The sequence below is a fragment of the Pogona vitticeps genome, chromosome 1, assembly GCF_051106095.1.
Source record: "Pogona vitticeps strain Pit_001003342236 chromosome 1, PviZW2.1, whole genome shotgun sequence".
In the NCBI taxonomy this organism is placed as follows: domain Eukaryota; kingdom Metazoa; phylum Chordata; class Lepidosauria; order Squamata; family Agamidae; genus Pogona; species Pogona vitticeps.
Window position 1 is genome coordinate 47,570,229 of NC_135783.1, and position 26,659 is coordinate 47,596,887.

The window sequence follows — 26,659 nt, forward strand, 5'->3', positions numbered from 1 at the left end:
AATGTTGAAACTGAGGCTGTTCTACTTTGGGCACATCATGAAAAGGCAGGATTCTCTGGAAAAGACAAAAAAAAAAGCTGAGAAAAGTGGAAAGCAGCAGGAAAAGAGGAAGACTAAATACAAGATGGACTCACTCACCAAAAGAAGCCATAAGCTTGAGTTTCCAAGAGCTGAGCTTAGGATGAGACATTTTGGAGATTGCTCGTTCATGGAGTTTCCGTAGGTTGAAGGCATATTGATGGCACATAACAACAAGAACAACATCTACTTTTAGCACATCATGCATGATGGCATAAACTGCTGTCATCAGTCCCCTGAATCATCTTTCCCCCCAGAAGTTAAAAGACATTGTAACCTTTAGTTGCAGGGAAGCTTCTCTGGCTCCATTTGGGTATCTCTTTCGGTGCCTTTTCTTGCAAAGGCCGTTGCTGCTACAGAGAATAGAGGGGGGGAAATCCTGGGAAAGGGAGGACAGTGTCAAGAAAAAAGTATATGGAGCTGGAGGACCAGAAGAGTGAGACACAATTGCTGGGTGGAGAATTGGCCAAGGGTTCTAGAGGACAGGGTGTGTGTGTGATGCCAAGACTCCTCAGGGCCTGGAGTGCGCAGTATCTGCACTGTATTTCTCTGCTAAGGAAAAAGTGGCGGGGAGGGGGAAAGACTGGGGTGGCAATCTTTCTTTGAGTGCAAGCCGCTCTGACACGGTACTCCTTGGAGAGCACTTGATGTTCTGCTTCCAGGTGCGGCTGCCAGTTCAAGATAATTAGAGTGGAAAGGAAACCAAGGAGGCATCCCCTTTAATGGTCACCAGACTGACTGCTCTCTGGAGCTGGCAGCTCTCCATGATAGAAGGTTATTAGAGGTCTTTTTTCTATTGTCCTTGGAATGGATGCTTTAAAGCCATCTGTGCAGAGCCCAGGATGAACTCTTTGATCTGACTGGGGAATTGGGAGGGGGAGAGGGCTCTGCTGTGGAGAACATCGCAATGCCTTGCACTTTTGCTAGTGCCTCATGCTCCTACTAATTAATGCAATACCAAAATGACAAGTGTCATTGAGATCCTAATGAGACCCGAACGGAGTCCTCCTGCACAAGCTCCAAAGAGACTATCCGTTCTCTGATTTCAAACTGAATACAAGAAATGAAACCAATGAGAGAAAATGAAGGAAAAGGCCAGGTGTGCGTTAGAGGGTGCAGAGCGCTTGATTTGCACGGGACTTGAGTTTCTCAGGTCCAGCAGCCACAGAATCACAACACAGCCTCAGGAACTTTTCTCAGTGTCAGCACCTCCGTTGTGAAATGGACAGTTACTTTGCTTTGAAAACAAAGGTCTGCAAGTTAAAAGGATTAGGCCATAATGGAGGAATACGAAGGCAGATTTATATGAAGAAATTCATTAATCTTGAAGGTACGGAGTCATGGCTTATCCCCCTTAATTAATCTCTTTTGCACGTGTGCACGCGCGTACGCACACACTCATACACAGAGCAAGAAAGAGAGCATAATCCCTCTAGCAGAATAACTTCTGCAATAGATGTTGTATCATTTTGTGAGGTGCTAAACATCTCTTCTAAACCAGTGCTTTAGTTCTATGCAGTTGACACTATTCATTGGGCACAGGTCATGAGCAATGTCTGTACAACAGCTATGTTCTCAGTGACAAGAAGCCAGTGCTCCAAGGAAATAACAGCTGTGTTATTCTTCCAACTCTCACTTATTGTCTCTTTGAATGCTGGGTGCAGTTCTACCATGAGGCTGAGCGAAGTGGTTGTCTCAGGTGGCAGATTGTTGGAAGACTGGGAAGGCCCAAGCTGACAGCCATCTCCCTCTGATGGCAGTTAGCGCTGCATGTGTATGTGTAAGCTGTCAGGATTTCTACCTCATTGTCCTGTTATGGTTTCATATACTCTTTCATGTCTTTGCCAAAATGCAAGTATGAGATCAAGCGGAACAGTGTGTTTAAGCTCATCTTGTAGTTCTCTTGCTTCAGAGGATAATTTTTGTCTTGTCCACTTGTGTTTACTCCTTGAGGTAATGCCATCCTTGCCAGACAATCTATATCTTTTCCATTATTTATTATTTTAAAAATGATATCCTTGTTTTCTCTACTTGCTCGCTCACAAGAAAGAAGCAGTTTGAAACAGTAAACAACATAACATTTGGTACAGGAACATGTAAATAAATTTTAAAAAAACCAGATAAGACTGACAACAACATCATAACCATGAACAACAACAAACACTGAAGAATGTCTTGGATCTTGAGAACCACCATCCAAAGTACTAAACTAATGGAGAATGGCTGACAAATCAGATAACACATGGAATGCAGAAAGCTGCAATAACTTGGCCATGCAATGAGAAATGAAAATTACAGATTGTTACAGCTGATCATTGATGGTGAAATAAATGGAACAAGATGCACAGGAAGGACAACAACTTGATGGCTGAAGAATCTCAGAGACCAGTTTGGATGGATCACGACATTGCTTTTCAGAGCTGTCACAATGAAGATCAGAATACGTCTGAGGATGTGATGTCCAGTCTCCAGTAACAGAGGTACACACACAAGAAGAATGTTTGCTAGAACCAAATTAATATATGTTCTAGGAAGTCTGCAATACTGAGTGTTTTATGTATGCTGTCTATTTATGTAACTGCCTATCTACCATGCATCCAGTTTCTTTTTCCACTCTGCATCTAAGATAACATTACAGTCTGGATATTATGCACTGAATATCATTTGGTGCTCAGAATCTAGTTTATTAAACAGTTGTTTATGATCCCTGTCATCCGGGATAAATTACTTTTACAGTACAGTCCTTTCCACTATTACTCAGAATTACATCCCATGGATTTCAGTGAGGCTTACTCTCAAATGTGATGTACAATGACAACCTCAACCTCGTATATAATTGTAAGAAAATTGTTAAGAATATGCAATAGTAAGGCCAATGCTTTTTGACATTTAAACTACTGCTCGCCATTAAGCAGTGCAATATCAGCACTGAACGCTTTTCATGCCACATAGAAAAACATCAATTCCATACTGTGCAGGTATGATTTGTTGTTTTTGTTTGGCTTGCATAAATAGCAATTCTCCTTCACTGTCCGTCAGAAGCCCCTGGAAAAGTGGAAGGAGGCTGCCTAAAATCTCAGATTTCTCAGTGTTTCTCCCCAAATGCTGAAAACCTACAAGATTTGGAGATAGCTCCCTGGAGGGCTATGCATCTTTGGCTAAGAATCACTGGGCTAGTCGTCTTTTCCCACAATGTGGATATATTGTAGCCACTAATTTTGTGGAAATTGATTTTAAAAACACACCAAGCTGAGTATTTTGCAAAAGGTCTAAGAAAAATGACTAACTCTCAAAAGTCTCAGCCAGATCTGTAGCTGAAGGGTATGGAGAGAAACCATTAAATGTGCATCTAAGCAAGCTGGAAGTTGATACTTGAACACCACTTGTGTCAACTGAATTTGTAAGGTCTGTCTTGTAGCTACGGACACACATAAGGGTCAGTCGACTATGTTTTATTGGCCAAAACCTGTGCAGCAAGTTATACCTGCATAAGAACGATGACATCACTAACAGAAGGAGATTGCCAATAATTCAAGAATCCCTGCTTTAATCTTGGGGATTGTCGAGGTCACTTGCAACCAGTCTCAATGTGAGAAATCAGGAATTTATTTATTTATATAAAATATTTCCATCCCACCTTTCTCTCCCAAAGGGACCCAAGGAAGCTGCATTAATAGTAGTATAGTTTTTAGGCTGCATTAATAGATGTATAGTATCCAAATCTTGTGAGGTGCTAGTCCCCCCTCTATTCAGCACTGGTTAGGCCTCACCCTGAGTATTGTGTCCAGTTCTGGACACCACGCTTCAAGAAGGAATGCTAACAAATTCGAACAAGTTCAGAGGAGGGTGACAAGGATGATCAGGGGGCTGGAAACCAAGCCTTATGAGGAAAGGCTGGAAGAACTGGGCATGTTTAGCCTTCAGAAAAGAAGAGTGAGTGGTGATAAGAGCACTTTTCAAATATTTGAAAGGCTGTCATACAGAGGAGGGGCAAGATGTGTTCTCGATCATCCCAGAGTGCAGGACACACAACAATGGGCTCAAGTTAAAGGAAGCCAGACTTTGGTTGAATATCAGGAAAAACGTCCTAACTGTTACAACAGTACAACAGTGGAACCAGTTACCTTGGGAGTTGGTCAGTGCTCCAACACTAGAGGCACTAAAAAAAAAAAACTTAGATAATCACTTGGCAGATATGCTTTGATTGTATTCCTGCATTGAGCAGGGAGTTGGACTTGATGGCCTTGTAGGCACCTTCCAACTTCAGTTTACTATGATTCTATGAAAGAGACAACGTTCAAAAGCTAAAAACAGCAAATATACAAATATTTAAAAAGAATTAAAGTATTATATTGAAAATAGTAAATAAAATCAATATTAAAACACATTAAAAAAATAGAGCACAACAATCCAATTAAAATTCCCTCAGACCACCAGTCATTCAGGAAAAGCTTGCCTGAAGAGAATGAATCAGGAACTCTTTTAATTACTGGCAATCTACTCCAGCCAGAGACATCATCAGTCTTATGCAATTGTAATTTACTTTAAAAGATTTCGAACACTGTGTTACTATCTGTAATAATAACAAACTGAAAAACAAAGATACTGGAGCCCTACATGAAATTTGTTACTTGAGGTAGTGACTTGACTCTGTCTCGCATTTGGGATGGCTTTCAATGTATTGGGAGGTCATTTCCTGGTCAGAAAAAAATTGAATGTTCATAAAAGGTTAAACACCTTCCTCCAATGCTCACATGAAAATGAAGGTAAGTGATCCATGCCTCAGAACATGAGAGTCTTTAATGTCAGCCAACATAAGCATTACAATCTGCAAATGCCATTACAGAAAAACAGTCATGAGATCAGCAGAGATCACACAATGAAAGCTGTGAGTACTGTAGCAGGAGATGTGAACTTGGCAAAATCCCAGTATTTGGCACCTCATGCAGAAGACTGAGCAGAATCTGATTAGAGACATCCTCTATTTATTGCTTCTTGTATAGTTAATGCTGTCTTCCTAAGCAGTCTCATATGGGATCCTTTGACCTTAAGCCTATAATAACCATTTGATCTGTTCTTACAATGTTACATTCAGAGAATTTGCATGAATTTCCCATTTGATGCAACAGCATACATCAGCTGTGCTTCTAACAGATCCATGTTTATATTTGTAAGAGCTGGCATTTACAACTAGTTTTTGTTGGAAACTCAAAGTGATTTTGCAGTGCCTCTAATAATGTGCATCTCCTCTATCTGGTAATGGTATGATGTCATTGTCTTGACAATCCTGTGATGCATGCAGTGGCAGAGAAGAAAGAGTAGAAAGGATGGCAGAGAAACCTTCTCCTCTGTTTTCCTCTTCTCACAGTGTTTAAAAATATTCTTCTAAGTGATGCAGTGCTATTTCAGATATAAGGAATAGCCATGCTAGATTGATATATTGCTGTAGCGCTGTGCTACTTACTAAATTAAACATCAACAAAAAAGTGAAGTCACTTCAGCCTGCAGAATGACAGCAACAAGAGACAGGGAAAGGGATTGAGGAGGGGGTATCAGTAATCCAAAGGTGAAGAAATTGGCATGATCTGACATACTGTCTGGACCCTTCTCATGTATCCCATGTGAATGCAAAGACTGCCCAAGTGTGAGAGAAAATAGATTGCACCGAAGATAAAACATTTAAAATGTAACCCGGATTGCTCCAAATTCCCCTGTCTATTTGTGCTCTCACTGAGCTATTCAGCCAGCTGCTACAACAATTTTGGGTACTTTCCCCTGCTATAGTATAATCTACGAGTTGCTTGTAGCAAAGTTGCTTTGAGTTGCTGATAGCAAAGTCTAGTAGGCTGCCAGGAGATGTTCTAATGATTATTGGCTTTAGCTCTGCTCTCAGATACAGACAGCAGCTGTTGTCGCCCATTCTGCTGAAGAGCTCCAACAACTTATGAATCGTTTTAGTAAGACCTGCCAAGATTTTGGATTAACAATCAGCCTGAAGAAAACACTAGTCATGGGCCAGGGAGTGGACTCACCTCCCTCTATTATCATCTCTATACAAGAATTGGAGGTTGTTCATGATTTCGTGTACATTGGCTCAACCATCTCTGACACTCTCTCCCTAGATGTCAAGCTGGATAAATGCATTGGCAAAGCAGCTACAAAGAGGCTATGGCTTAATAAGAAGCTGATGGCATATACCAAGATCCAGATCTATAGAGCCTGTCGCCTGAGCACACTCCTGTACTGCACTGAGTCCTGGACCCTTTGTGCATGGCAGGAGACGAAGCTGAACACGTTCCTTATGCCTTCTCTCCTATGCATTTTAGGTATCACCTGGCAGGACAAAGTTCCAAATAGAGTAGTCTTAGAACAAGCTGGAATTTTTAGCATGCATACGTTACTGAAACAGCGACATCTACGTTGGCTTGGGCATGTCATGAGAATGGCTGACGGTTGGATTCCCAAAGATCTCCTGTATGGAGATTTAGTGCAGGGAAATCGCCCCAGAGGGAGAGCACAGCTGCAATACAAGGATATCTGCAAGCAGGACCCAAAGGACTTAGAAATGGACCTCAACAAATGGGAAACCTTGACATCTGAGTGTTCAGCTTGCAGGCAGGTGGTGCAGCATGGCCTCTCCAAATTTGAAGAGACACTTGTCCAGCAGGCCGAGGCAAAGAGGCAGTCCTGAAACTAGCAAAATCAGGGAGCTGGACAGGGGACAGATTGTATTTGTCTTGAGTGTGGAATGGATTGCCACTCTCGAATTGGCCTTCTCAGCCACACTAGACGTTGTTCAAAGACAATGTTCAAAGAGAGCACATTACCATAGTCTCTCGAAACTGAAGGATGCCTACAGTGTAGTGTGGAGAATTTTAAGAATTGCAGTTCAAGAAAGGAACCTTCCAAGTTCTAGGATGGACACTGCTGGGAGAAGAGATTCTTCCTCTCCTTTGGTGACCCTCTCCAAAGTAGGTTGAAGGGGAGAGTGACAGGGTGGGGAGAAGCCAGGGGAGTCTATTTGCATAAATGGGAGATCACCTTAAATTTCCATCCTATTATCTTTCTGTAATTCTTTCTTATACTTGGACTTGAAAAACATCCCAGTCATTTAAATTATCACCTGTCCTTTTTGTAGACTGAAGTAACTGAGCTTAGATGGCTGTCATTGCCTATGTCCTTCCTTCATTACTCTCGTTGTTCAACTAAAGCCTCTGCCAGATGGTGTATTTGTTTTCCTTAATGTAACTCATTCTGCACTGATCTTACTGGCTTTTCTCTCACATATATCTCAATACATCCAATAATGCTGAGTGACAAAATCAATGATGTTGCTTGCTTTTGTGGTCTCTCCTGGAAGTCTGCTTTATTCTTGTCTTCGCTTATTCCAGATAATGGAGTTTAGCACAAATGGCACTTCCTAGTGGAAGTTTTTACCTTAATCAAAAACCGGAAGAAAATAAAAGCCAAACCAACGGACCAACCAACCAATCACCACTACCCCTCCCAAAGAGATTTCCATTGGATTTTTATTCTTATTTCCAAATAATTGTGTAAAGTTCAAAGAATTTCCTGAGCAACTGTTTTGGGAGACATGTCTTTTTAAAGGGAATTCTGGATGCGAATCCCAATAAGTCCTGCAACTCCTCAAAACCGACAAGGATGAACTGGGAGAAACAGGGTGATAAATTTCAACCAACTGGAAGAGCCTTCAACATAAAAACTACTTGAACCCTTGTCTTCAGAAGAAGGCTTTGACCTCAGGTCATGTTGTAAACATGATACTGATTATTATCCACATTCTTGCCTAGGGCCCTGCTAAAATAATACAGGTAAATAATACTGAGAGATAATAGAAGCAGTGACTTAAGTATCTAAGAAGCTTGAATAAGTGGGGGAGATACTTTTTCCTTAATCAAGAAGCAATACTCTCAAATCTGAATTAGGAAGTGAAGTCACTAGGGCTGGCACAAGACATTTTGTTATCTGAAACAGAGCAACAAATGATGTTCTCGTACACAAGGTAAGGGATGAAGTACTCAAATGCAGCCCAATTATTTTGGTATGTGAAATAGAAAATCTTATAAACATCTCCCTCTATTCCTGGCAGTAAAAATACAAGAACACATTAAATAACTAATAATTTACTGTCTTTTCATGTCAACCACAATCTGCTGCCTCATTCTGGTTATGTAAGTCTGGGCCTGCAAGTCACACCTCTAGATGCATTCACAGCAGATTTTTACTCTTCTCTGTTGCAGAGAGAGTATTCATATATGCCATTTTTTATAAGTCCCAAAACAGTCTCCATTAAATGTATCTCACTGTGTGGGATACAAATCCCACAATTGTGGAATGTGTGTCACCCTCTGCCTTTTCATATAATCAGCCAAAACAATTGCTGGATCTGTAGAAATAATACCCTGTATTCTGTTATTAATATATCAGTTTTTAATACAAATTAAGTGTTCTGGAGTTTTGAAGTTGTGGTTAAACCCCTCTAGTTGCACAGCAGAAGTGCAGGGATTCACAGAGCAGAATAGGTTCAAGTTCCCTACAGTCCATCCTTTTCTCTTTAACTAGCACTTCCAGTCCCAATAACTCATTCTGAGACATTAATAGTAAAAAGAATAAAAATATTTCATTACTTACACTTGTGATCAGATTGACAGCAAATTAACTGCTTCAACAGACTTCAAAAGACTAAAGGGAAAGATAAAGACACAGAGCAGAGAGGCAAAGCTGGCTCCAACCCTTGAGTTGCATTGGTCCAATGCATTGTGTTCTTGAGTTCAGTAGGTCACTTCCAGATAAATATGCATAGGATTGTAGCATGAAATTAGTAGTCAGTTATACATGTCACCTCTATAGTTACCAGCCTATTTCTCCAATTTATATACACTCTTGACTGTATACATCGCTAAGCACATTTTAGGATTTCATTTCATCTGGAAGCAAGCTAATCTAAACTGCATATAAAATATGCATCTGGCAATCAAATGCATTTAGAAATGTGTCCTTTGAGGGTTAAGAAGGGCAGGTTGGATTCTGGGAGTTCTAGCCCATGAACACCTGGGGACCCAAGGCTGGGAACCACTGATCTAGAAGGTGCAAATTAGATTAGATTGCCCTAACTCTTCCATGCACTTTAGAAATGCATGCTAGGTGAGAAAACAAACTATATTTGCCTATGATTTTTTTTGTGTTGCTAAAAATAGGTAGAACTCAGACTTATGGCAAATCAATGGAGTTATGAATGTACTGATGTGAAACTGACACGGAATGAAAGTGATGTGTGTTCCAACACATTGTATATGAAAAGTCACTGCCTTAATTTAACAGTCAATCAGTTCATCAAATTTAAAAACAAGTATAAAGTTCGCAGCTTAAAATTTCAATACATTTGAAAACTAATTAGAAAGTCTTGCAACTGTGAGAAAACTAACAAATATGAGAGGAGAGATCCCTCCTTTAATTAGATAACATCTGCTGAAGGCTTTCTCCCTCCCCTCATCCATTGTTTCAATTTCCAAGACATACTGTAACATTAGGAAATTACGTTATACATATTTTCACTTATACTGATGCAATAGGGTATCTTTCTTAAAAGCTTCCAAGAGTGTTTCCAAATATCTAATCCCCATCTAAGGTATTGTCCAAATTTTCACATATATAATCCTCCCTCTCCACACTATACAATCAATTATTGACATTATTTATAAATGCTGGTATTGGGTTCTGGGAGTTGGAGTCCAAGAAGTAACTTTGCCAGGGTCTACCAACACAGAGAGGAAGTGGTCTTCCCACCAGTAGAGAGCTCCATGTTGTCAAACATCCAGTAGTCTGCCCTAATCAGTATCATTGCTGGCCCAGCGCTTACAAACCTTTTGCGCGTTCCACAATCACAACCTGGATAGAGTGATAAGAGCAGTCACTACATAGCCACACGGAGTGCCTCTTCAACTATCTCAAATGTCTCTATTAGTTATACAACACTGGTCCCCAAACTTGGGTGGGTGGGGTTCACCTCCCCCTGAAGAAATTCTAAGTAGGTTCCTGTCTCCAGTGTATTAACTATTCCACTGAATTTTGTGTCATCCACAAATTTGGTAAATATACCCTGCACTTCCTCATCCCAGTCATTAATAAAAATGTTGAAGCGCATGGGGCTTACTACCTCCTACATATCCCTAAACATTTTTTAATATTCAAATTTCATGTCAAGACATTTATTTGAAATAATTCCTTATTAGGTTTACATGTATTTAAAATTATATTATATATTTTAAAACTTATATATATATATTATCTCTCCCTTAACTGTAAAGGTGAGAAATAATAATGGGATAAAAAAAAAATGGGAACTACTGTTAACACATGCCAGAACATGACCTCTTTGTCTTGGCTCCCCCTGTTGGATGGGAGCAGTACCTAGTGTAACATTGGCTATGCTGGAGAAAGTTTTGATTGCCATAGTGCCCCCCCAATGTTTGATTTGATAGCTACACTATAGACTTTCGTTTTCTAAAACACTCTTTACTTATATATCTTACTTCTTAATAGTAGTAGTAGTAGCAGCAGCAGCAGCAGCAGCAACAACAACAACACCTTGAACATAACACACCAGACATAGTAGCAATAGAACAAAGAAATGTCTGGATCATTGACATTGCAATTCCAGGGGATGCCAGAGTTGTAAATAAAAAAATGAAAAAAACTAACGAAGTACAGAGACCTGGCAATTGAAACATCTCACCTCTGGAAGAAACACATTTCAGTGGTTCCCCATAGTCATTGGGGCTTTGGGAATATCAAGAAATTTCACACAGTACTATAAGCAATTACAGATCTCAGAAATCACACCATCAGATCTCAAAAAACCCTGGCAATATTAGGAACAGCATATATACTGCACCAATATTTAGCAGCTACTTAGGTTTTTGGTTAAAACTTGTTACTGTTATATAATACCAGTCAATGTTTTTATAATTTTGACTGTGCCTGGTGTTTACAACAACAGCAACAGCAACAGCAACAGCAACAGCAACAGCAACAGCATTAGCAACAAAAATACTACTACTACTACTACTACTACTACTACTACTACTACTACTACTACTACTACTACTACTACTACTACTACTACTACTACTACTACTACTACTACTAATAATAATAATAATAATAATAATAATAATAATAATAATAATAATAATAATAATAATAATAATAATAATAATAATGTGCCAAGTCAATTTCAACTTATGGTGACCCTTTTCAGGATCTTCCAGGTAAAGAATATTCACAAGTGGTTTTATCATTCCCTTCTGGGGGAAGACCCCGGGACTGTGCAACTTCCTCAAAACCACACAGGCTGGCTCTTCTGGGACGCACAGTGGAGAATTGGACTCCCAATTGGACTCTGGCTCCACAGCCAGAAACCTTGGACAATGCACTTTCCATGCCTTATCAAAAAGAAGCTCAGTTCTATCTCTATCTCAGCTTAATAGCCTCTTCATTCATTAGTTGAGCTATTTTTTTGGACTGTAACTCCCCAGATCCCTCCTCAATATGGCCAGGGGCCATGCTGGCTAGGAGAATCAAGGAGCTGTAGGTTTTTTTTTTTTTTTAATAATAGTGTTTCTAGGTTTTGAAACAGTATGTACCATCACTAAAAATGGCTGCCATATCATCAAGTGAAGGACAACAACAGCTTGTAAAGTGGGAGTCAAAGGATTTCTCAGTCCGCTCGGCAAAGCAAAGGGCCTCCTTCACATTTCCCAGCCTCAGCAGTCCCATGACCTTGCTCTCCACACAGCCCCTGTAGTCCTTTTGCTCTCACATGCCTGTTCCAGCCGCCAGAAAATGTCAGCTTCTCACTGCTGCCATCTGCAACATTACCCACAGTACTGGGGTAGCAGTTCTTGGGACAGGTGGCCTCTTGGAGCATTTCCAATGAAATAAATCAGAACGAAATTTTCATACTCATGGGTGTTATAGAAAACATAAGAAGAGCTATGCTGGAAACCGGGCAGAAACTCTTCAAGCCCAGCACTCTGTTTACAGCAGCAGCCAACCAGATGTCTCTGGAATGATAGCAAGGCAGGCCTCCCTCCCCAAATGCCAGCTTCCCAGCAGGGAGATTCTGTTAAGCCTATAGGGTTAAATGGTTACTGACAGAAGTGTATCTTCCAATAATTTGTGTAACTCTTTAAAAATGCCACCCAAGGTAATAAAACCACCCGACACTTCTTGTGCGGTGGTGAATTCTGTATGTTTATGGCGCTGTATGATAAATCCCAGAGGCTTCTCATTTGGTATGAAATAATGTTTTGTTTTTGTCTATCCTGATCTCTAGTCCTCTCCTCGTGTTCCTTGGCTTTTTGGTATGCTGATGTTGCACAAACCCAAAACATATACACTTTCATGCTGAGACAGTAAGTCTTGGCACTGGCTGGGAATGGGTGCAGATAGGTGTGCAGGCTTTGATCTCCTCCTCCTACACACAAGAACCAATTCTCCCTACACCTGGAAATCCAGGGAAGATTAATATTCCCTGAGTTTTCAGCTGGAAGCCTGAGATCTGCCTTCTTCTATTCTACATCAACTACTGTTAATAGATATCCCATTATTTAGTGTCACAAGTCAGAGGAAAGGGCCTTTTCATTCATGATAAATCACTGTCATTACCACTTTTAGTTGTGCTCTTCCTTGCAAGTTAATGTGACCCAAACACTATAACTTGCCTTCAAAGTGAACAGGAAGGATAATGGTCATGGCCCGCCATTTGTAAGCATTGTCTGTTGAAGAGCTGTTCATAAAGAGAGAAAGAGAAGGACAAGAGGCTCACAATTAGCAGAGTATAAGCATAAAAAACAGCAACACAGAAACATGGAGAGGTCATCCCAGTCTGATCAACATCCTTCTTGGTTTTAATCTACCTCCTGAGATTCGCAGGGCTCCCTCGCCGGGTATCTTTAAGAATCAATTAAAGACATGGATGTTTCAGCAGGCCTTCCCATCAGATAACTCCTGACGCCCTTTCTTCCCCTCTTATTGTTTTTGTTTTGTGTAATATTTTATTTATTTATTTGTTTATTTGATTTATATCCCGCCCATCTGGTATATTTATACCACTCTGAGCGGCTAATATGTAATGTAATGTTACCTTTTTGTCACTTAGAATTGTTTATATATATATTTTTTACTGTAGTACTTTATGAATGTTAGCCGCCTAGAGTGGTCCTCACCCGACTAGATAGGTGGGAAATAAATAAATAAATAAATAAATAAATAAATAAACAAACAAACAAACAAACAAACAAACAAACAAACAAACAAACAAACAAACTAGCACTTTGTACGATAAAATCACTCTAGAATCATTTAAAGTAGAAAAATGGTAGCTTTACTTACAGTTACCATTTGTATCTCAGACAGAAGGAAAAAAGGGAGGAGAAATGCTTGCTGTGAAAACATACAGGAAGAGGGGCAGAGGCATGGCTCAAATTCCAAAGGCAGGAAAACAACTTTACCAATCAAGTTAGTGGCAAGCACAATCACATGAGTCTGCAAAGCCATCCCTCCCACTGATGCCCAGTGTTTGTGCATGCAAGGTTGCTATTTATTCAACAGTTTGTCTCTTAGTTTTGACTTTCTGGGGATCCAATAAAGGCACTACCCTAGCTACAATGTTTTTTCCACCGATTGATCACACAGCTACTTTTTGCTTCTAATTGTGAAAAATGTGTCTCATCTGTTTCTGTGTTGCGTCTGATCTAAATATAATGATGCATCAGAAGAGAGAGCAGGGGCTTAGAAGTTGTCCACTCTGCTGTTGGCACCTGTGCAGCACACTCAATAGCCACACCAGTTACCTGTCCTCAATCCTCCCCACTATGTCAAGGGCTTTTGTTTTTGTTTTTTTGACGCAAACGATAGAAGTTGTTCCTACACAAACATTTGGACAACTGGAAAGACAACTAAGTGGGTGCTATCGAATCAAGCCTGAACTCTCTTTAGAAGCAGAAATGTCAAACCTGAGACTGTTATACTTTGGACATATCATGAAAAGACTCACTGGAAAAGACAAGTTGGGAAAAGTTGAAGGCAGCAGCAAATGAGAGAAACAAAATATAAAATTGACTGTATAAAGGAACCCACGGCCTTCAGTTTGCAAGGCATGATCAGGCTTGTTAATGACAGGATCGTTTGGGGGTCACTGCGGGTTAAACCACAGAAGCCTCTGTGCTGCAAGGTCAGAAAACCAGCAGTCGTAAGATCGAATCCACGCGACGAAGTGAGCTCCCATCGCTTGTCCCAGCTCCTGCCAACCTAGCAGTTTGAAAGCATGTAAAAATGCAAGTAGATAAATAGGTACCACCACGGTGGGAAGGTAACGGTGTTCCATGTCTAGTCGCGCTGGCCACGTGACAACAGAAACTGTCTACAGACAAATGCTGGCTTTACGGCTTGGAGACGGGGATGAGCACCGCGCCCTAGAGTCTAACACAACTGGACTAAGGGGAACCTTTACATTTACCTAATTTATTAGGACCACCAGAAGTTGGAACCAACATGATGATTTATACATAGCAAATATTATACAAACCAGAATCCTCTCTCTCCCTCCCTCCCACAAACTTTCTGTTTTTATACATTACCTATTTTATGACAGTGTGCAAGTGGCCATTCTACCACTTTGGCCTCCAGTGGTAGAAAGAAGTTCCATTTATGACAGCAAAATTCCTCTGGTAAACCCCAAAGCAGGATATTGGTCAGACTTTGCTCTGGATCTTCTGGATCAGAACCTCTTCAATTTCCCTGAGAATGGCATGGTTAAAGCTGGTGTTTTCCCCTCTTATTGCTTTCAAAGAAGGGGAGAGATTTTAAAAATCTAATAAGAAATGCCCCTGCAAAGCTGCCTTTCACACTCCCCCACACTCAGTTTAGGATTGCCCTGATAGATACCATTCACCTAATCCCTGGGATGTTCTGAGGGTTGCCAGGATAATGATACCCTGAGAGCTGGGGGCAGACCCTTCTGACATTACTGGGTGCAGACCCGTCCAAAACAATTTGCAGAATGCTATGTGACAGATAAATCATATAGAAACCTAAAGAATAAATTAGCAGTAGCACATATATGATTATGAAAAAGATAAGGTGTCTAACATTTAGACACTATCTTTTCTGAAATATAGCATTGCATCAATAGGAAAAAGATATGGTATCTCATATTTAGACATTTCTGATGGTGTCTAAACATTAGGGCTATGACTGGATTCAGATATCTCCCAAATTATTAACTCAGCTGGCCTGATTTGAGCCAATTTTTATGAGGTCTGGATGAAGCAGAATGGTGAAATTTGTGTGAAATTTCAAAACTGTTTGTGTCCAGAGAACAAATAGAATCAGACACTGCTCCTTAAATAGTTCGCTTACCTTTGAAAGCCCTTTTGGGGTTGCTGTTAGGACAAGTCCAGACAGGGGAAATTGGAGCAGTCTGGTTCATGCTTTAAAGGTTCTTATCTTTAGTGTGATCTGTTTTATCTCTCAATTGAGTAATCCTTCTGTTCACATTGACTGACATTTATTTTCCCACGATAAGGGTCCAGATTGGTTTTTGGATTGTTCCAGTTTGTTTACCTTTCAATTTATTTATTTATTTATTTTATTTATATCCCGCCTATCTGGTCGGGTTAGGACCACTCTAGGCGGCTAACAACATAGAATAGACAATAAATATATATAAAACAAAGTTATACATAGTGAAAACATAAACATTAGCACAGAAAAGGAGCAGATGATAGAAAGGAAAAAGAGGAGGACATCAGGAATTGTCTGGAGGGAAGGCCTGCCGAATTAATGACTCTGCCCTTCCAACACCATCCCCCACCTTTTTCTGTGGCTGCCATTCCATGGGACATGGTGATGTTCCTTTTTGTTTGTTTGTTAAATAAATTAAGTGACGTAGTGCAACAGCAACACATGTACCTAGCATGGTGCTCTTAATACCACCAATATACTATATCTTGTTTATCTAGTATAACACTACATGAATCCAAAAAATATATTTTAAACAATTTAAATGGTGGAGGAGATGACATTAGAGGAGGAGGGTTCTCTGTCATCCCTTTCAATATCACAACCCACCTGTGATGGCAATTCATGGGTTGCCACCGCAGATAACACCACCCACAGCTCTGTCTGGGTGCAAACTAACCATTTGCATAGGCTACTGAATAATATACAGTGGTGCCTCGCAAGACGATGTTAATTCGTTTCGTGAAAAACACTGTCTTGCAAAAATATCGTCTTGCGAAACGCAGTTCCCTATTGGAATGCATTGAAATCTATTTAATGCGTTCCAATGGAAAAATTGTCATCTTGCAAAAATCGACCATAAAAAACATCATCTTGCGAAGCGCAACAGTGATCGCAAAAACCAATTGTCTTGCGGATTAATCGTCTTGCGAGGCAATCGTCTTGCGAGGCACCACTTTAATCTGGAGCGCTCTGAAGGGATCCCAAAACGTGAACCTCAGAGCCAGAGCCTGAGACCTAGCAATCCCAAGCCCCACACACCCATGTCCCATAAAGTATTTATTCTCAGTATTTAGTCTCAGTTTTTTGGCCAGGACAGTTGAAGAAAAAGAAAGCATCCTGATTCCCCGGTTTTGGGGTGGTGGATTTCAGAAAGAAATCTTCCACACATCCCTTATTTTAACCCCAGAGACATTAGTGGGGAATATCTACTCTGCAAAGTGCCAATGAAGGCTCTTTACTGTAGCAATCTGTTCACTGATCTTCAAATACCTGATGACGGCTCTTTGAGAGTTGGCCAGTAATCTTTTAAGTTTGGTGCTTTTGTGCTGCTCCAAACCGGAAAATGGTTTTGGAAGGACTCCTAGAAGCTCAGAAGTGGGTCATGCTTGCAAATCTTGGAGCGTAACTCAGGAAAAGAGCTTGAAGAGTCTGCTTTTTTAAAAAGCTCTCTATGGCAGGTGACGGGGGTGGGTTTACAGGTGAAGAGAAGAGGAAAGAATGCCCCTGCCATGCACTGAAAAAGACAAACTAGAAGCACCAGTGGAGAAGGAGAGGTGAACAAACCTGGGCCAGCCTCACTGGAAACACAAGAGGCAGCAAAGTGCTATGCATGCTGGCAACTGCTTGTGACATAGGTACTTACTGCCAAATTGTCACAATATTTAGTTGCTCCGTGAGTGCATGCCAGTTTCTCCCTTCCCCACCAATCTGTTACTGAAAACAGCATATAAAACTGGCACACTTTGCCTTTCTCATCCCTGCCGCAATTGTCACTAGAAGCCTGTTCATACATTACCACCAGTGATTATCTCTAAAGTCCACCTTGCACACTATTTCCTGCATTATGTTGCCACGTAACATGTTCTTCTGCTGTGGTCCATGGAAAATATGAGGTTTGAAGTCTTCTAGCTCTGTGTGTCTGGCCTACACACTAGCATGTTTAGCCACTGCATGCCCCTTGAGGAAATGCAGCACTGGTATAAAGATGAGGTACACATTTGAAGGGACATGCATGGACTCAGGGACTTCTAAAAGTTATAGCTTTTGTCCCAAGATTGCTTATTAAATAAATAAATAAACAAGTAACATCTCTCTCCTCATAAGGAATTCAAGGCATCTCACAATCAGTTAAATCAATACGATAATCACAGTTAAAAACATCACAACAGGATGTTTAAAAAAACCCAATTAGACACATAAAGATATTAATAACAATATTGACAACTGCCACTAAAGCACTTTTAAAAGCAATCTTTGAAAACAACAATGCTGAATTCAATAATAATAATTGCATGTTTTCAAGTCAATTCTGACATGCCAACCCTTTACAAGGTTTTCTAGGTCGAATGTGGGTTACCATTCCCGTCTCCTGCAGGTATCCTAGGACTGTGCAGCTTGCCCATGACTACAGGAGCTGGTTTTTCTCCTGGGAGGGACAGTGGGGAATCAAACTCCCAACCTTTGGCTCTGTACAAATGACGTGGGGCATGCAATCTAAGGAAAGTTAGGCTTGTTTACTAGTTTTGGGCCTTGTCTGCAGTTCCATTCCCTAGGGAGTTACAAGAGCTTGGCTTGGCTTCAGATTCTCTTTCGGTCTCCTCAACTATGTGACCCCAATGGATTGCCTCAGAAAATGGAGGGAGTTGGTTATTTACATTTCAGCTGTGGTTCCCTCATGAAGCCTCAGCTCAGCCTCAGTGGCTGCCCAAAGCCCTGGAAGTGCCACCACCAATCTGAACAGTGTTCATCTCTCACCCACGCAATCCAGAGTCTCTGCAATGATTCACTGTTCCGAGGGCTGGTTCTGTTGTTGTTTTTAATAGCTGGAGAGGCATTTCTGCACATTCCTAACCAGCTAATTGCTTGTGTTGTTGCTACAACCTGAACTTTCTGCCCTACGCCTCTGCCCTGGCCTCAGAGAAGGACAAGCAAGGTCCTTAGGTAGTGAAAAACAAGGTAGGGGATAAAGCTACCACTTCACTTGCCATAAGGCCAATCCAGCTGCAAGTTTACACTCATACTCTACTGCAGGCTTTGGCTTCTGTCCATCGTGCTCTCAAACATCTGTGTGTACAGGAATGAATGCCAAATAATTTTGAGTTTAATTCTCTCTCTGATCAAAATGCCCCCACCTGGCTGTCATTATCCCTGCAGTGGAAAAACTACAGACACTTGTATCATGCTGCTAAATTGTTCATCTACTTCGTCTCATGGGGTACATGAGACATTAGACCCATCAAGCAAATGTGGACTTTGATCAGCTCCTGTTCTTATCAAATTTGAGTCCTGTGATGGCACTTTTTTTTTACAGAATTAAAATTAATAAGTTCAGGAGTTTGACACAAGAATCTCCCATGTCACGTACGTCTTCTCTGCCAGACATTGGCTGTTCCTACCCTAGAGCATGATTCTTATTTTATTTCACTGAAACCACATACACTGAAGAACTGCTCACTGCAGCACGTTAACAGGGCTGCTGGCATGCAACAAAAATGCAAGCCTGAACCAAACTAATGGCAGTGCGGGTTTAGTATGGGTGGCTGCCATTCATCCAGGTAATCAGTACATAATATCCAGGTGATCAACATATTTATTTTCTTTGTGTTTCTTCAAGCTAAGTTTGGGCAATGAGGTTCTTTCTATCTACTTTCTTCTAAATTTTGCTGAAGGAGCAGCAAATGCTAAGGGCCCTTTTCAATTCCTCCAAACATATGCTGTCTTGAGCCAGTCTCTGTTAGAAAGAATAGACATTGTAACCCCTTCCATTACTTGTCTGATGTATGTGCCATTCAGGCAATAGCTGTGAAACTGGTAACACAGGCTTCTGTCTGGATTTGATTATCTGTGAAAACTATCATCATGCTTGCATGAATACTATTCCTGAAATGAAAGAGAGTCCCAAGCTGTTATGGAGCATTGTTTTTCATACAGTGGGGTCTTGATTTGAGAACTTAATCCGTATTGGAAGGCGGTTCTCAAGTCAAAAAGTCTGTAGGTCAAGTCTCCATTGACCTACAGTGCATTGAAAACCGATTAATCCCGTAACAGGCCGTTTTTGTTCCATTTTGGTTTTTTTCTGGTCTGTAAGTCAAATCTCAGTCTGCAAGTCAAACCTAAATTTTGCGGCCAGAGAAGTCTGTAACTCAAAAAGTCTGTAAGCCAAGCCGTCTGTAAGTCAAGGGTCCACTGTACTTAGCCAGCCCTACCATTAGGCAGACTGAGCTCCAGATTCTAGGGGGTAGTGCCATAGTTCCCTGGTCAAGCCCCACTACTTAGAGTCACTCAACCACATTACACATCTTGAGGTGGGAGCCCCAGGAAGAGTCAGATGTGGCAAAGACAGTGGGAATTTGCCTGGAACTCTCTCACTCCCAACACATTTTTAGTCTTCAAGATTTTGAGATGCTTCAAGGAGTTAAACATAAAAAAGGAAATTCCTAAGGCTGGGCACTGAGAATGAGTGACCTAGCCTTGTGAGATAGCTGCCACCAGTCCCACACACAAACACTACCAAAACAAAACAAAACAAAACAAAAAACCCAGTAGCTGGACAAGTCTAGTATTGATTTTAGTACCATTAACTCTTTCAGTCAAAAATAGGCAACTGTGTGAAACGATTTTTATAGTTTATTAGAAAGAAAGAAAGAAAGAAAGAAAGAAAGAAAGAAAGAAAGAAAGAAAGAAAGAAAGAAAGAAAGAAAGAAAGAAAGAAAGAAAGAAAGAAAGAAAGAAAGAATTCAAAAGGGTAAAAGTTCCAAATGATTACAAGAAACAGCCTTTTAAAATACAGGAGCAAAGTTTAGACAGACTTTCAAGACTGCAGGCAAAAAATACACCAGAGGATAATAAAGCTAATCTACCCTACCTAGTACTCACACTTTAGCAGAGAAATAGTGTAGATCTGGGGTCATACAAAGAGTAAGACCTCATTCTCTTCAGAGACATGCCAGCTGACTAATTAATTTCCCTACTCCCTTTTATAGAGGTGAATGAACTTACAAGCACCTGTTGCCACCACATCTTTAGTTTTCGTTTCGTTTCGTTTAGTCGTTTAGTCGTGTCCGACTCTTCATGACCCCATGGACCAGAGCACGCCAGGCCCTCCTATCTTCCACTGCTTCCCGGAGTTGTGTCAAATTCATGTTGGTTGCTTCGCAGACACTGTCCAGCTATCTCATCCTCGGTCGTCCCCTTCTCCTCTTGCCGTCACACTTTCCTAACATCAAGGTTTTTTCCAAGGAGTCTTCTCTTCTCATGAGATGGCCAAAGTACTGGAGCCTCAGCTTCAGGATCTGTCCTTCCAGTGAGCACTCAGGGTTGATTTCCTTTAGAATTGATAGGATTGTTCTCCTTGCAGTCCAGGGGACTCTCAAGAGTCTTCTCCAGCACCACAATTCAAAAGCATCAATTCTTCAGCGGTCAGCCTTCTTTATGGTCCAGCTCTCACTTCCATACATCGCTACTGGAAAAACCAAAACTTTGACTATGCAGACCTTTGTTGGCAAGGTGATGTCTCTGCTTTTTAAGATGCTGTCAAGATTTGTCATCGCTTTCCTCCCAAGAAGCAGGCGTCTTTTAATTTCGTGGCTGCTGTCTCCATCTGCAGTGATCATGGAGCCCAGGAAGATAAAATCTGACACTGCCTCCATATCTTCCCCTTCTATTTCCCATCTTTAGTTAGTTTCCTGAATTGATACTATTCCCATTGCCCAAATCTACATAACTCTCTGGGAACAGACTAACTCCTTTCAAGTCAGAGTTACAAGATAAGGTACTAGTATGCTTTTGGGTTTGCTTTGCTATGTCGTCTAATAAAGATAAGCAAGGAAGTGTCTGCTCTCTTGCTTGAGATTTCTTTTGAAGTGTCACATCAAATATGTGTGTGATTGGTAAAAAGGGTTGTGCCAAAGCCCTCAACAGCCACACAGATTCACATGGAGAGATACGTTCCTCCAAAACGTTTGGACTAGACCCAAGAAGTCCATGGTTTTATAGGTCATATCCAGTACTTTGAACTGGACCTAGAAGTCACTGGTGAATTTACGTTGTCAGTTCTAATGTAACATTTTGTACACAGGCAAACACTGCTTGAATTATTTCTGTATTCCTCTTCCATCATAAGAGTCTAACTCTTTCGCCTGTGGGGTCAAACTCTGCTACTTGTTTTCCATCCTCTTGCTTTCAGATAAATTTTTACTTTTTTTGAATTATATCAGTGACACAGTGGTTAAACTACAGTACTGCACTTAAGCCTCTGCTCAGAGCCTGAGTTCAATCCTGATGGATTCAGGATCAGCTGGCTCAAGACTGACTCAGCCTTCCATCCTTCCAAGATTTGTAGAATGAGTACTCATCTTGATGGTGGGGGTGTGTTGTTCGCATAATTGTGTCATAAAACCACCCAGGGAAAGCTCCAAGCACTTTGGGGCAGTACATAGGTTGAAGAAAATCAGACAGAAAATGTTATTTTATTGGAAGTATCTATTAGGATACTCCAGCTAGCATAGGTACTAGCCATATTGGCTTAGATATCATGGGAGCTGTAGCCTACAAAGCAACTTCATTTATCTACTTTTACTATAAGTGGGAGACAACGTCATTGGATTTTTTCAGAGGAAGGATAAGTCCTCCAAAATTTTCTCAGGGGTAGGACTCACCATTAGCAACAGTTGCAGCAAAGCTGTGTTCTTTTCCCAATAATAAAATTTGTTTTTCCCCCCATTGTCACTGCACATGGCAACACAAGTGACTAGGTTGTGCCATTATTTTGCTTTGTCTACAGTAGCCTCCACCTAGTGCCATTCCAGACAGCCAGTGTGATATAGTACTGTAGATAGACTAAAAATCAGGCAACTTGGCTTAAAATTCATGCTTGGCCATGGAGTTCGCTAGGGGTGTGTGTGTATCACTGGTAAAAATGACTCCTTAAATTTCTCACATACCTTAAAAACTCTATTAGGGTCGCCATTACTTTTTTGGACTACACCTCCCAGAATCCCCCATCCAGATGCCACTTAAATGACATATAGCAACAACCATGTCATTCAATGTGATTTATGGTATTGGTGGCAATGAGCGAAATGGTGGAAATAATTACTCAAAGTGGCTTTCTGTTTTTAGGAGAGTAAGAAAAAAAATCTCAGAACATTTCTTAGAAGAATTTTGTCTAAGAAAGAATGGCTCAATATTTTTTCACTCTTTAGCGTTCAATACCTTCCCCAGAAGTCCTTATAAATTTCACATTTGGAGTTACAGTATTGCGGATATATTTTATCTCTGTAATACAGTGGCTCAGTGGTTTAGATATCTGATTGTGCAGCTTAGAGTTTGATTCCCCACCTGGGAGAACAGCCAATCTCTGTGGCCTTCGGGAAGCTGCACAGTCCCAGGGCATCCCCAGAAGAAGAGAATAGCAGACCACTTCTGAGTATTCCCTGCTTGAAAAACCCAGAGGAAGGCTGCCATAAGTCAGAATTGACTTGATGACACACGATTACTATTAATACTGTAACTTGGCTGTAAAGCCTGTAGCAGATATGAGGGAAGATAGTGTTATAGCTAGCAGCAGGGATGGTGGTGGTGGGTGGGATAAAGATAGTGTTTGTTGTGGTATAGATTGTTTAAAATGTTATGAAAGAAGCGTCAATATTTCTGCCTCATCATCAGTTATTCATCTTTTCTGCACCTTCCCACACTGTGTGGTCTGAAGGAAGCCCTGTGGAAGGAGTTAACTTATGACAACTGCCTTTCGGCTTCAGTTGAAGTGTGTGTGTGGGGGGGGTGGGGGTGGGAAGCTGCCTTTTGGCACAGTGATGATAAGAGACAAAACATGCTATTCCACTCCTGAGCCATCTCATATATAAAATATGGACAAGGATCCCGCATGACAACAATGAGAATTCCTCCAAAATGTTTTCTGTTCTGAAATTCTTTTGTGAATGAATTTGTTTTCGACCAAATTAAATGATAGTGCTTGAAATTTCTCACATGAGACGGTGGCAACTCTCTGGTTTTCACTGGGGAAAACTGGGTGGAAGGAGGAATGGGGGGGGGAGGCTGAGGGCCACAAAAAGACCTGGGGAGGGGACAGCCTGTAACCTCAGGGCCACACTTTGCCCACTGTGTTTTAGACTGATCTTTTAGACTGATGTGGAGTGATACTATGATGTTCATCCAAAGCAATGTAAGACAGAGTCTGTGTTCATACATAACAGTAAGCCATGTCTTGTATTATCTTGGCCTGTTGTTCTGTTCAAATCCATCCCAACAAAAAAAGCATACTTTGTTAGGCAGACCCAAACCACAATTCAAACCTAAGGATGGACAAACCTTGGATTTTTGAAAACCATAGCTTATTGTTACAACTAAACTAAGAATAGTGGTTTCTCTGTGTTTTTTTCCATTGGCTGCTTTTTCTGTAACAGAAGCAGACATGAAAATGGGAAAGGAAGATTTTTAAAAAAAAAAGAGAATAGAAAAAGGGTAGACAAATGATGGTTCATGTCTTTGTTTGCAGAATACGTAATTCATGGCTACACAGACAAATCACAGTGAACAAAAACTGTGACTCAAAATTACTTTTTGAACTGTAATTCCCAGAATCCCCTGGCCAGCATGGCAAATTTTGGGACAGGGGATGCTGTGGATTATAGCCTGAAAAATAGTATTTCCAACCTCTGCCTTAACAGTGATATGCAAATTTGGCCAGAAGCATAGTTCTTTCTATGCAAATCAGTGTCTGGATTGTGCTATTACAGAAAGCATCTTACATTTCCATAATAAAAATTAAAATCTAAAAAATACCTGCATGTAGCCCTGCCCCCCCAAAAAAAACATAAGGGGGAAACCAGGCTAGGACCCTTCTCACTGACATCTAATTTACCACATATGTTGAATATTGCTCTGTTTATTTGTTTGTTTGTTTGGAGTAGCATTTAATTACCTGACCCCCTCTCCCTACACTAAAGCTTGGAGTTCTACTCGGCCACTTCAGTAACAATGAAGTCAACAAAATATCTTTTTATTTATTTATTTATTTATTTATTTATTTATTTATTTATTTATTTATTTATTTATTTATTTATTTATTTATTTATTTGATTTGATTTGATTTGATTTGATTTGATTTGATTTGATTTGATTTGATTTGATTTGATTTGATTTATATCCCGCCCATCTGGTATATCATACCACTCTGGGCGGCTAACAACAAAAGCTATACAATTAAAACAAAAATCCAAACATCAATTATTAACAATACTGACAATATACCAACAGATGATAAATAATAGAGAAAAGGAAGAAAATTAAATCAAATCAATTTAAATGCTGGCAGGGGGGAAGGCCTGGACGTAAAGCCATGTTTTTAATTGTGTTTTAAATGTACCCAGCGTAGGGGCCGTGCGAATCTCAGGAGGGAGATTTATTTCTTTATTAGATTTTTACCTCGCCCCCTAGACAGCATCTACTCGGGGCAGCTTACAAAAAAAAATTAACAAAAAACCCCTAACCTAGAACACCCTTCTTCCCTTCCTAAGATGTATTTTAGACTCTGTAGTAAAAGAGAAGTGTGGAAACCAGTCAGTGAATCCCAGTGATAGCAGGCAGGATGGAGGGGAGCCAAAGTGGCGTGTTGGATGGGTGGGAAGGGAGGAAGAGGTGTAATTCTTATAGACCTGCCACTAGCCCCAATGGTCTCCACACTCCAACAATCAAAGGACAGCCTCTGTAATTAATACTATTTAGGCCCAGCTAATGACAGAGGGAAATTCTCTTGTCAGCCCAGCTTTGCCCATTGGCCCTGACTTAGCAACATGAAAGCATTTTCTGCTGATTAAGTACTCATAAGAAGATGAAAGGGATGGCCGTGAAATGTTCCCTTTAATGTGATGAATAGAAAGGGACTGATAAAGGTGGACAAAGGGAGAGAGAAAGAGAGGGAGAGAGAAGGTGGGAAGGTTTCAAGACAGCAGGTGGTTCTACAGATCTAGTGTCAAGGGCAAAACCAGAGTACTGTCAAAGGAGCAGCAGAGAACATAGGCCACCTTTTACCTTGCCATCCCTTATCATTTGGATAGTTCAGCAATAGAGGATGAGAAATCTAGCTTGGTTAACTGGACCGATAGCCGAAAGATGTCAGGATTGCTTCTACCTCCAATTCAAGCCCTGAGAGAAGGGCATGATCATATGGTGCACTTTGAGCTGCTTGGAGGCACAGAGATAAAGCAGCCGGTGAAAAGACGGAGCAGAAGAACTTAGAATACCAGAAAAATATGGACTTGGCAGGACTAGGGCACTGAGTTGCATATGTGAAAACTATGTGCCACAACAGGAACTTTACGTTTCGAAAAGCTCTCATAGAGCTTAAGTCTCAGGTGGAACAACCTGAAGCTACAAGCATCCTGCCATCAATCTAATATCATAGGTGTCCTTCAGTTTTGAGAGACTATGGTAACATGCTCTGTATGGAGGACTTGGAACAGCGTCTAGTATTTTGACGCTGTACGTGAAGCTGGAGTGTCCTCTCCAGGGCACGATGCCTGGGTAAAATAATATGGAGGATAGGCTGTTACCCAAGCAGAAAATCCCCCCTCTCCACATCACTGAAATAGTCCAATTGAAAGGCAAGAGCCAATAAAACTGGTTTCAGCAACTTTGCAGGAGTTGACAGAACAACATGAACCTCCTCCGGGACTACGGCTCTGGATTTTGACTTGAGGTTATCTCCCAAAGCCTTTTCCATCAGTGAATATAGCCACAAGGCAGTGGAGGTTTGAAGTCAGAGACAGGCTGCCTTCTCCTAGACAGGCTGCCTTCCAGGGCTGAATGAGTCCCACCTACCCAGTTAATCTAATAAAGTAAGCCTAATAACAGTAATACGAATGGGAGGAGGAGGAGGAAACAATCATAATCAATATGTGAGCTGAAGAGAAACCAGAGTCATATAGCCAATATGGAGTCACATTATCACAATAACATACGAAAGTCTTTGTGCTGAGCTGTCTTGAGGATAAGATATTTATTTATTTATTTA

General features: G+C 40.8%; 1 long non-coding RNA gene across 3 annotated transcripts in view; it reads left to right on the forward strand.

The window, feature by feature from the left end:
• LOC140704785 (uncharacterized) overlaps positions 1-26,659 on the forward strand; it is a 243,952-nt gene that overhangs the window by 51,508 nt on the left and 165,785 nt on the right. The gene's annotated exons all lie outside the window — the stretch shown is intronic.